At 40.6% G+C, this 12,780-nt stretch overlaps 1 protein-coding gene across 2 annotated transcripts in view; it reads left to right on the top strand.

The window, feature by feature from the left end:
* Positions 1 to 1,006: 1,006 nt before the first annotated feature.
* Positions 1,007 to 12,780, top strand: part of nlgn4xa (neuroligin 4 X-linked a) — a 93,507-nt gene continuing 81,733 nt past the window's right edge. Inside the window, exon 1 of one of the 2 annotated variants that reach the window (XM_027291759.1) lies at positions 1,007 to 1,537. The gene's annotated coding sequence lies outside the window, so the exon portion shown is untranslated. The remainder of the gene's footprint in view (positions 1,538 to 12,780) is intronic. The other variant, XM_027291760.1, reaches the window with a different exon arrangement.

Below are 12,780 nucleotides of genomic sequence, written 5' to 3'. Positions count from 1 at the left end.
TATAATATATAATATTATTTATCATTGTAATAATAATAATATTAACAGTAACAATGTTATTATTATTTCTTATTGTTAATACACAATACTAAATCAAATGTAATAATGTGTAATATTATTAATTAATATATACCAATATATGAATTTATTGGGGTTGCAGGATATTAGGATGCTCTCCATCTTTCAAAATCCCCTTATTATTATGATTGTGATTATGACTGTGATTATTATTATTATTTGTATTATTTAGTTTATTATTACTATTATCATTATGTTTTTTAATATCATTATTATGATTGTGATTATTATTATTATTATTATTATTATTATTATTATTATTATCATCATCATCATCATCATCATCATCATCATCATTATTATTATTATTATTATTATTATCATAATCATCATCATCATCATCATCATTATTTGATATTATTATTATTGTTGTTGTTGTTGTTGTTATGGTTATTATTATTATTATCATCATCATTATGTTTATTATTATTATTATTATTGTTGTTGTTGTTATGGTTATTATTATGATTATCATCATCATCATCATCATTATGTTTATTATTATTATTATTATTATTATAGTAGAGTAATAGTAGTATTGGGGAACTGTCAAGAAAGCACAAAGTTTCAAATCTAATTATATCAAAATCATTTTGGGGCAGTGATTTATGATTTTGTGTGTGTGTGTGTGTGGGGGGGGGCAGCCCCCCAGGGCCCCCTATTGGCTTAAACCGTCCCTGCCGCCACAGATTCCGTCCACATGTTTTCCATGACGCAGCACATATGAGCCTCAGCCGTGACAGGAGTTATGGAAAAATGCAACCAAACAAACTTTTTTTCTGTCCCTGACGGCGGCGTGAGTGCGGCAGCATCCCTCCTCCCGTTAAGGAGCGCCGGTGTGGAGAGAGAGAGAGAGAGAGAGAGAGAGAGAGAGAGAGAGAGAGCAGCCGGTGCCATGTTCCATGCTCCATGCCAGAGCTGCCACAACACAGCGGCTGGTTAAGGGTGATGGAGAGAATGCGGCAATCCATTGGCTGCAGGCTTAGTAAATTTTAGTCGGTGTAGTCCAATGGCAAGCTAGAGAGAGAGAGAGAGAGAGAGAGAGAGAGAGAGAGAGAGAGACCTGGTTTCTCTATCACTAATCTTGTCCTCGCAATACACTCGCTCCATGAGAGCAATTAGATTCAGCAGCGTTTCCAGTGCCTCTGCAATGACTCATTGAAACATCTTCTGTGCTGATAAAGCCGCATCTCTATTCACACACACACACACACACACACACACACACATACACACACACACTCTCTCTCTCTCACACACACACACGCACAGGACGTACAGTTGAGCTGCCTTCAGTACACCGGGACTGCGCTTCTTCTTCTTTACTTTGGATTTGCAGGGCAAGGAGGCTGGACGTGGACTTTATTCTATTTTCTTTTTTTTATTTGGGCTTTCTTTGTGGTGTGTATTCCGCCTCAGGACTTACATAAAGAGTGAGACGGTGGAGATCCAGGCTGAGGTGAGTGCGCTGCCGGCTTAATGTGATGCTGAGCCTTTAACAGGGGAAAAAAAACGCACTAAATGTATCCACGAGCGGCTGAATTTCTGTGCGTTTTCATGCGCTGACCCCCTCCTCCTCTTTCTCCTCCTTCTCCTCCTCCACCTCCTCCTCTGATGGCTTGTCCGGACGCGCTTCAGTCTTACAAAAAAAGGAGCATAATCCACAGGGAATCCATCCAGACACATTTACTGTTCACCTCAACTGGATTATGGTGTGTTTCACAATCAGAACTTCCTCTCGAGAATTTTTTATCCAAAAGGCACCGCAGCAGCAAAAGCAGCAGCACAGGCTCATTCTTGCGCACTTTCATCCGACTCCAGTTGAGGGTTTCGCTTGGTTTAAACGTTGATAAGAATGAAAGATGAAAACCAGCAGCAGCCTGCTGTGAATATTCTGATCACAGGCAGTGTTTGTGTGTGTTTTTTACGCAGACACCGTGATGGCGCTTTAACCAAAACTCGGTGCCAAAAAGCAACAGCTCGGTTTAACTTTAATGCGACATGAGAGACAGCGCAAAGCTCTTTTTTCTCCCCCCTCAAGATGAGAAGCGTTTAAACCCATTTCACACCTGCAAACTGCAACTCTTTTGTGTCTGGAGGTGCAGCAGCAGGAGAGAAAAGAAAAAAAAATCTTCCAGCAGCTCTGCGCGCATCTCTATCCAAGCAGCCACAAGATGGTGGTGTGGATATCTGGATTTTTTTTTATTTAGGGGGAAAGAAGGGGAGGAAAAAAAAATAGAAGATGTTGGGGAGGTGGAGGGGTAGAGTTGGGCTTGTGCCTTGTGTGATTTTTTTTTTTTTTTACAGATGCCGCTAATGCTGTGATTTTCAGCTTGTGTTCACGCTGGGTGGCATTGTGCACAGGACTGCAGGCTGCTGCTTTAACATGGGATGACCTTGTGTATGCTGTCATGCACATAACTGCTCCGAGATGGAATCATAAATGAAAAACAAAAAAAAACAAGCTGTCAATATCTTTATTGTAATGCTGCTGTGTGTGTGTGTGTGTGTGTGTGTTGGTGTTTGCACAGAAAAGGTGCAACCTCTGTAGCATTTCAAACCCTCTCCGCTCTTGCACCAGAGCCAATAACTGATCATAAATGAATCTCTAAGAGGACATATTCCTAAAAAAAAAAAAAAGTTCAATATCTTGAGTGCAGCTGAGCTCCGATTCATCCGGGTGTGAAGCAAGAGGATGCCTTCCTTCGCCATCTTTGGCAGAGAGAGGGGGTGGTGGTGGTGGGGTAGAAGGCAGGTGTAAAAAATCCCCTCCAATGAAGATTTGAAGATTATGGAGTTATTGTTCGACAGTGATTGAGAGAGAGACGGACATGTCCAACTTTTAGGGATCTGCAACCAAAAAAAACATGACATGTTCTGTGTCCAATCAAACAAGTCATCCTCTTTCAATCATTCCCTCCCTTCCTTCCGGCTCATGATCTGACAAGGTTTTTGTCCAATTTTGTCCGGGCACGGTCATGTTTTTTCGAAATGAAAGTCAGATATTTGCAACATACATCGCTCCGTAATCCCTCTGCGTGCTCTAAATAATATCAAGGATTCCTGGAAACATGTCAGGGGACAAAAGCAGGAAATTACTTTGAGTTTTTCTTTTCTATCTTTGGCGAGTGCAAGTATCCAGACTGACCCCGGTGGATTCAGAAGTGTAGGAATTAGAATTTAGTGTAGAAATGACAATGACTTCCATAACGTCGTCTGCAGGCCCCTTCCATCATATCAGTCATCAACATATTCATCTGACGGCTCTGCGATGACATGTGGGTGCTGAGCGAGCGGCTGTTTTTTTTTTCATGCACACAAACACACGCGACTAACAGGTAGAAACGGCAGGAGCCGTGTAACATGTGTTTGCCGTGTTGTTGGACTCTATTCTCTGCTGATGCTCTCTATTTTGCACAAGGAGAGCTGCAGGAGATCTGACGGGAGGGATTTTTGCACAGTAAGACGTCCTGTTGTGTGTCAATCCCACGCACGCTCATTACTCCACCGTTCTCTGCCGTGTGTGTGTGTGTGTGGGTATGTTACGGTTGCTGCAGTGACCTACAAAGAAGCGAAACGAAGCTGACACGACTTGTGTGGGGAGTGAGGGGCTGCTTGGAGATCAGAATATGTGTCGGTATTCTTTTTTTTTTTAACTCATTGAGATGCATGAGCTTTCACTGCAGGCCTGTGTTTGTTTGACTCTGATATGTGGGTGACACTAAAGGGGTAGGGGCAAATATGTGGGGTCAAAACCAAAGGTGGGCATCTGGAACGCACCTCTGGTGTGACATTAACAGCTCGCACATGCAGACACAAAGACGCTGTGTCTTCTTGCCGTTAAATCATGCACACGCTCAGCTATAAGTGGGCTGTCATCACATAGCCGCCATACCGCTGCTGCTTTTTCTGGAAGGATGAGGAAGATGAGTTTTCTTTCTCCGGTCATGGCAGCTTGTTAAAGTTGGAAAAGCTGTTGATCAGCTGTTTCTCTATCTCGGTTTTGTAAAGTTCTGTTATGTAACAGTGAGTGCGGCGGGAAAACAACCGTGTTTCCATTTCATGGGGGGGTTTAACGGGCTCCTGCACATCAGAGGACATCAGCTGTGGCTGTGGCTTGTCGGAAGATCTGTGGTTCCTCAAGTGTCCTTGATCAAGATACTGAACCCCAAATTAGATCCCTTCTTTTGAGCTTCAACTTCAGTTTGCAGCCCATTCTGTCAGTGTATTGAGACATGTAGTTGAGTGAGACGGTTGAAAGGTACTATAGAAGTACAGTCTGCAACTTCCCTCCACACTGGGTGACTGGCATCACCAGCATGTTTTCAGTGCATTGTGTTCTATCATGTCTTCAGTATTTCAGTCTAGAGAAATAAGGTATAGACATAGTGTGTACTGTTTCTTTTCTCATGACTTCAGACATTAAAGACAAACATTTTTATTTTTGCTATATGCGCTGCAAAAGCTCCCCCAAAGTTTCTGTTAGCTGGCGGTGTATCTTCAAATCACCCCAAAGTGAGATCCCCATTTGCCCCAAGCAAACTGTAGCAGGGTGTTTTGAGCGGCAGGAGAATTGACTGGAGTTGGCTTAATAAAGGTTTGACTTGAGTTCAGTATTTCTGTACCAAAGCACGGGTGATTAGTCAATTCACAGAAATGACGCATTTCTTCGATTGTCGTGTAAACACGACTGTGACTGCGACCACTACGGTAGCTGTAAACGGGACGAATACATAAGAAGCAAAAGAAACTTCCAAAGCCAAACTGAGAACACTCTAAGTAGCCTTAAGGCTATAAACGTGGGTTTTTCTTATAGTCTTAGGATAGTCGCCAGCCCTGGCAGCCTTGTAGAGGATAAGCAGGTATGGTTAGATACTGTAGGTGGGTGTTTCTAAAGGCCAGGCCTGTGCTTGAAATGAGCTAGTACATACAAAGTGTCATCTGAGTGAAAAGCCTGTCGTCATAATCAAGGACAATGTGATGAACTTTTCACACAAGGTTGACGAAAAGTGAGTTGGGTTCGGATACTGCTCAACAACCTTGAGCCCTTGGCTTGGAGCACACTGATACCTTCATAACTTTTTGGATTTGTCAGATGAAGATGTCATCCTACAAGCTTCCGGCTTACCATTAATCTCATTAGAATGTTTTAATTCAATTATAGACATGGTGTACTTCCTCTCCTATAGCATTACTTTTTGTTAGAAGAGTTCATGACTCTCTTTTGTATTCCGTCGCTCTCCAGACACAACATACATCTAAAACAGCCCGGCAGCAGTTCTCGCTATAATACATAATGCACGAGTGCATTCAGAACTAATTTAGCTCCGACAGTAACCATTAACTGTTTGAATGTATGCAATATACTCTGCATGGGAAAAGACGTGAGTTAATTTGACCCCCGTCATGGTTCGAATTATGCTTCAGAAGCTTTTCTGTCCTGACGAGGAGACCCACAAAAACATGCATAAACATACACACAAACGCATGATGATTCATATGTATATGTGGCTAATTATCAGCCGCAGTGGTTCAAAGTGTCTGTGACATTTTATAGTGAGGAGGACAGGGTGCCTCTGACGGGATCATTTCACAATGATTGAAATGCAAATGACAGAGAAGCGCCTTCATTGATATTCATAAGACTTATCTCCTATAATCATTAAGAGTGAGAACAATGTCCGCAATCTCCCGTGTGCTTCTGCCAAGGAGAGCCACAGAGAGAGAGAGAGCATGCTCTGCATTCATGCCCGAGCCATCTGAAGGACACTTTTTCATAAATACGACACATTATTACAAATACTGTATGCGCCGTGTCGATTCATCACAGCAACATTTACAAGCATATAACCTCGGTGAACAATGAGCAACAATTTCACCACCGCCGCCGCCGCTCGCCCCTTTTACTGTTTGACGATTGCTGCGCTGCCATGTGAGGCGAACACACAGCCACTCATATTCTTCATACAGTGTAAATTTCATCACTATATAACCGCTCCTGTAGGCAAACAGCCCGTGATAAACAGCCTGTGGCTGGACTACCATGGAAAATGAGGTGCTTAAGGCTATATATCTCCTGTTGCTGGATCATCATTATTCTATATGATTAGAATAATTGAAAATATAATTTCAACACAGTCAAAGGTAAAGGGGCTACAAAATGTCCGACCATAATTAACTCGATATAGTAAACATAGAATGAGCGATTTAATGAATCAAAAATTATCATAATCATTTGTTAACGTGCTTACGCCTTTCCACTTGTGGTATTACTATAAGCTTCAATCGTTTAAGGAAAATCAGTTTTCCTTATTAATATGCAAATGTGCACAGAGGAGAGGCTGTGGGGTAAATATGGAGATCTATTATCTTCTATTCTTAGGCTTCTGTGTTCTCTAACTCAGGGTCACAATAACACTCAACAGAGACGCTGTTAATGTGAGTTAACTGTTCCATTATAGTTGAATGCCAAGGATTCCTGGGAGTGCTAGCATTCTGCTATTAAAGGCTTTCTTTTTCTAAACACTTCTTCTTATTCTTATTTCTTAGGAAGATCAAAACCAGCAATGTGCTAGTCCGCCTGGTAACAGTGTCTGACCTGTCTACTCTAAGACCCTCTGACCTTCAGGTGACCTAAAGGCTCCAGGACTACCATGCAAGTGTGTGATACACCAGCAAAGTATATTATAAACCGAAACTATAATGGCCTGCCTATGTTATTTTAGTACATACAGTATTGTGATCAGATTATGCATTTTACTAGACAAATCTGTGCTTGATCAAGCTACCAAAAACTAATTACTAACTACAAAACATATTTTATTTATTTATTATTTTTTATTTATTTATTTACCTAATTTCCCTTTTGGGATGAATAAAGTAATCAATCAATCAATCAATCAATCAATCAATCAATCAATCAATCTTATGTAACTGTAAAGGAAAGTAAATCCTCCACTATCCGTGGGGTACCTCAGGGATTAGTTCTCGGTTCTTTGCAAATCTCAATTTTTTGCTTATCTTTATTTCAAAAGCATCATATCAGTATGCATTCTTATGCAGTGCAGAAGTCTCAGTGTCACATTTTATAACAAGCAAGACTTTTTTTTTGTTGCTGCGTGACTTTTTTTTTTTTTTTTTTTTTTTCATCTGCAGAGCACTTTGAAAACGCTTAGGATGCTTCCATTGCGACTGCACACTAATTGACCTGTTAACAGAACAGATAAGCTAAATAAGAATAAAATATTAAAATATTAGTGAGCGGGTTAATTTGGTTGTAAACCTTTCATGACCTCAATATTTCTAAAATCACAGCGACACCCTGTTAAAGACTCATGTAATAGTGTTTTGTCACCCAGAGACTGAACCGAATGAATGAAATACCCTTTTAAAATGTCAACAGTGCATGTGGATGTCCATGGAAATTCCACAGTGATATTACTTCACAGTCAGTTTAATCAATACATGAACAACTGTGTCCCAGAGCTCATGACACTTTGTGGAGTCGCTCTATTTACAGTGAACAGACCATGACGTGATGGACTCACACCATGTTTGCTGGAGTTTCTTAGGAATCAGCACATGGATTTACTATGTAATGTGAGAAAGGTCCTCTGGTCTCTGTCAGTATCCACTGAGACTCTCACTGACAACACATCGTCATGTTACAGAATATAGTCTTTATAAGGGTTCTTGGTTCTTTCTTAAAAGCCTTGTTAGAAATGAACATGAGCACAAATCAAGTCAAATTCAACCTGACAACCTGACAGACAAAAAGCAACTGCTTAAATGGTCTTTGTTTCCGAATTCAGAGAGTTAGGTTTCTAATTCGCCCAATCATGTCAGCCAGGGTATACATGCTTGTGTTTCATGCATTGTGAGTTTTAATCTTCCTGAAACTTGGAAACACCTGGTTGACGCTATTTCATGTCAAAATGGCCACTGTGAAAGGTCTATTACATTACTACCCCTATGTAAGGAAAGGCGAGATCCACTTTTAAGTATGGTTCTACTTAATTCAGAGACATACATGTGATGTCAGTGAGAAAGAACTGTATATTGGGGAGCTTTGTCAGGCTTGGCACTCTACAGGGTCCTAGTGTTTTTCAGACATGCCCACAGCTCAGAGGTTATAGGCACAGCGGTACTCTAATCTACATGCTAATACCACCATGTTAACATGCTCAGAATGTCAATATCTCAATGTTTACCAGTTTACCATGTTAAACCACTTTAGCCGCCAGACAAATGCGTCCTGTGGTGGTCTAAGGGCTTGTAAACATTAGTCAAATATAAATTCATACAGACAGTGACAGTAATGAGCTTTAGAGCTCAAGAGTTCAACATTCTTCCAGCCTGGGAGATGAAGTTGTCGCTGAGTCTAATGGTCCAGGACTGGATGCTGCAGTATCATCTACCAGACGGTTTGAGAGAGGGGTGATGGGTTCTTCCTTCACTGCTGGATGTAGAGGTCCATGGATTGCAGCTTCATCTGGACTGCTTAAAACATATGGGGGACTACAGACCAGAGATGTAATGTGTTGAAAATGGCTCCCAGTTGATCTGCACGCCATGAAAGCTCAGCCAGAGATGCCATCGGGTCCAGGTGTTGAAGGATCTGCACACATCTGTGGGAAGAGATGTAGTGTTTCTTGTGTGGGGTGCTCTCAGGCATTCTCAGATGATCCTCTGTCACATGTCGCAGCTTGGCCAGCTGATATATCTCTCTGTTTCTCATGTGGAGCTTCCTGGAGCTCTCTGGCATTTTCAAGCGTACCCTATCCCACGTGGCCACTTGGCTTGAGTCGGCTGTCTCTCTCAGCAGGCAGTAGGGTAATAACATCTTCACACATCCCCACTTGGGTGGGCTGGCGATGTAGTGTTTTCCAGAGTTCGTCACAGTTATGCCTTTTCTTCTTTGTCACGTTAGAAACGCAGGCGTGGAGCAGATTTCCTGAAAAAGGGTATTTTCTTTCAGAGTTGGTCGGATGCAGACCTTCAGCACGTTTGTCTCAGGATCCAGTTGATTTCTGGACGGACCCAGTTGCTCTTTCAACCACAATTCCACCGTTTGTGCCTTTTAGATGTTGAGGACCTTATGACCTTGCTTTCACAAATCTTCACTAGTGATTTCTTTAATGAACAATTTAGGTTTTTTTTGTGTGTTTTTAAAATGAAAGAATCTGGATTATCTGAGTTGCTGTGAGAACGAAAGGACATAAAAAGAAATAGTTGGGACCAACATCAATCATCACTGTTTGAAAGCTATGTTCCCTGACGCTTTGAGCTTGGGAGGACCTTGGCTTTTGCAGAGCTCTGCAAAACTATTTTTTTAAATCATGGACATTAATGAACAATTTATCTCCCACAAAATGTGTACACACATCTGACTATACCAGCAAGAGTCATTTCCTGAGTTAAGAAGCTGCTATAAGTAAGACCAAAGACGCTCTACACAGATCATTTTTATCCAGTCGGGATTGATTTCCTTCTCTGAGATGTTAAGTAATATGGACCCTACACTTGTCCATGAAAACTATGTTTGCAGAGAAAACGTGTGTGTTTTATGAAAGTGTAAACTGAGCTGAGCAAACATCAACTAAAGTATAGATTTTAGTATGATGACTAGCACCAACACTGTAATCCTGTAAGCATCACAGTGAAACCTGAGCCATCTGTAGTCAACCACAGGTGCTACCAGCCGAATATCAGAAGTAGCATATAATGGGTGGTTTGCAGAAACACTGCCTCAGAAAAGTCTATTCATCTCATTCTTAACTATTTGAAAGCATGTGGCTCGGCCTCTTTCTCTGCAGCAGTGGAGTTCTGAAGAGTCACAAGGACGTTTGCCTGGAAATCATCAGTGAGAGCACCAGCAGCAGAAATTGAAGAATCCAAGAATCCAATTTCCTCCCAAATTCTTTTAAGGACTTGTTTACTGCAGTCTTGAAAATAACTCATCTTCCCACAACATTGTTAACAAAACACAACTTATGAAACATTTTTGCCAGTTGTCAGCAGGTGTCATTAATTGTTGCCATGGAAACACTGCTGATGGCTCTGAGATGAGCCTGAGGGTAGGATAGCTTTTTATATTTAAAGGGTTGGTTCACGCAATTTCTCAACATATTTTCTCAACATATTTTCTTAACATAACCTGGGCAGTGACAGAATTAAAAGTTGAAACTGGAATAATTCCATTTTTTTTCAAGTATTACCAAACCCATATGGAAAACAACAATGTATTAAACTGTCAATACTTCTGATCTACTCAAAATGACTGCATTCATTTTTGCTGTTGGGTTTGGGCAAAAAAATTCAAGAGATGCTGGCTGCAGACCTCCACTGTCAGGCACCTACCTCCACTGTCACGCACCTCCACTGTCAGCCCCGGAAATGAACGGGATACATTTCAAAATAAAACTGCAGACCTCCACTGTCACGCACCTCCACTGTCAGGCCCGGAAATGAACGGGATACACTTCAAAATAAAATCATGAATTCGTGAATGCACTTCCGGTTGAATCGTTTTCCTCACAAATGAATTAATTAGTAAACAATGACATAAAATCTTTCAATTTCCGGCCTATTGTATATATTGTTTTTAAAGTAAACTTTTGTTTGGTCAGTGCACATTTTTAAAATCAGTTAAATGTAAACGTTAGTGCTCTTTATTCAGAAAACCCTCATGTCACATCTACATTTCAGGATCTGGTTATTATAGACACAGATTAAATGTTAAATATAAATATTTCAATATTTATCATCACAGTAACAGTGTTACACAACTTAAAGCACTTTGTAGAAAGGCGCTTTATGAAGTTCAGTCCATTTCCTTGTATTAGTTTACGGGCAGATCTGCCACATCCAATATGGCGGACGCGTTAACGTAACGCAGCAACGGACCAACCTGCTCAATGAGGCATCTGAAAATCATTTTCATCTAAAAATGAAAATGACCCTCTCAAAATGTCCTCTCCACCTCCCCACCCCCGAAACAACGTCATCACTTCCGGGCCTGACAGTGGAAGCCAGGTGCCTCTCAACAAATTGGCTTTATTAATGAAGCCTGGTTACTACTACACTACTGTGTAGTGGAAGCACATTGAGGTTATTAGTACTATTACATAAATCTTATTACTTGCTTCACATTAATTTTAGTAATTTATATTAAACGTACCATATATAATTCAAATGGATGGACATTTTCTGTTGCGTTGTGAAAGGTTCAAAAACATTTTCATCACACCCATCCTGTGAGTGCTTCGTTCCTTCTACATCCTAATACATAATGAAGCATTTGGTGCTTGTTGTGGTGTTGAGAAACTCAAGCGAGCTCCTGTATGTTACCATCTTAATACATGACTTTGTGGTGAGGTGCATTTTTAGCAGCTTTTCTATAGCTGTTTTCTTGTCTGAGCCGACGTGTTCTCAGGCGGACAGGCCTACATGACAGATCCTTGCTGCTGTAGTCACTAACCCCAATCCTTTTCTGTTCTGTTCCATTAATCCATGTTTGGTTTAAAAATCTTGCTTGCAGAGATTGGCATGTACTTTGACTCTATTAGCAGAAATCCATTCATTTATTCATGCGGCCTTTTCATTCATATTTGATATCAGAAAGGAGCCAGAGCTGGTCAGCATGAGATTTAATAATTGATTTGGCATGACTTTTGAGTGGCACACACTGTTATTTGAGTGAGAGGGTAATTAATCGACATTCTAGCAGTCAGCCGTGAGATTTCCTTCAACCAAGCCACCTAAAATATAAACAATATATATTTAAAAAGTGTCTCATGACCTGGGGGCAGTGGAATGAGGTGAGAGTTCCAACTGGAAATTGAATTGAACAAGTGGCATGGCATCTAGTTTTGACACAAATGTCCACAAGATGCCTCCGAGCCCATAGAGCAGATTTCTGAAATGCTCTTTCAGAGAAGGCTGAGAAGTAACTGTCATCAAATTATTTTAACCAAATTCCTCAAATAAAACCCACAAAAATTCAAACGTTTGACTGTTTTCGACAAAGGTTGTAGTTGTTCACGTTATCCATTTCATCTGTGGTGTCAAATCCAAAATGCTTACACATATCAGATGGTTTGGTGTCAAGATTATTTCTTCTGCAGGGCTCGCTAGTATCCTTCATTTTCCATTAATGAAGAAAACAAGTTTACTGAGGGGCAACGTGACAGTCATAGAGCATTGCGAGACCTGTTGAGCTTATACACATGAGAGTTCATTCTTGATATCTTGATCAATGGTAAGAAAAGCAAATAAGTAAAGACTTAAATTAAGATTGATTTGTCACACTATTGATATTAGAGATTGAATATTATTAAAAAGTACCTGCCAGATTTACACATTTTAATCCGAACCAAAGCGTCACTCTGCTGGAATCTCCAGTAGAAGAGTCAGGGAATCACCACAGTCCATCCTCTGGGGACCTTGAGACAACTACATTTCATGGAAGTTCGTCCAATAGCTATCAAGACATTTCACACAAAACCAAAAATGTTAGCTGTGTCTTAGCACTAGATAAAAAGACAATCTCTTGGCAATCCATCCAATTTTTAATATCCAAGGATATTTTAGTTTGAATAATAGAGAATCAGCATCCTTGGAACCCCTCTTAGCATAGATACAACAATTGAGGATTCCAGGATTTGACAGTTTTGTTGGTTCAACTGAACACTGTGGCTAAAT

Source organism: Larimichthys crocea, chromosome XIX, assembly GCF_000972845.2.
Source record: "Larimichthys crocea isolate SSNF chromosome XIX, L_crocea_2.0, whole genome shotgun sequence".
In the NCBI taxonomy this organism is placed as follows: Eukaryota; Metazoa; Chordata; class Actinopteri; family Sciaenidae; genus Larimichthys; species Larimichthys crocea.
This window is presented reverse-complemented; position numbering and strand designations above follow the sequence as displayed.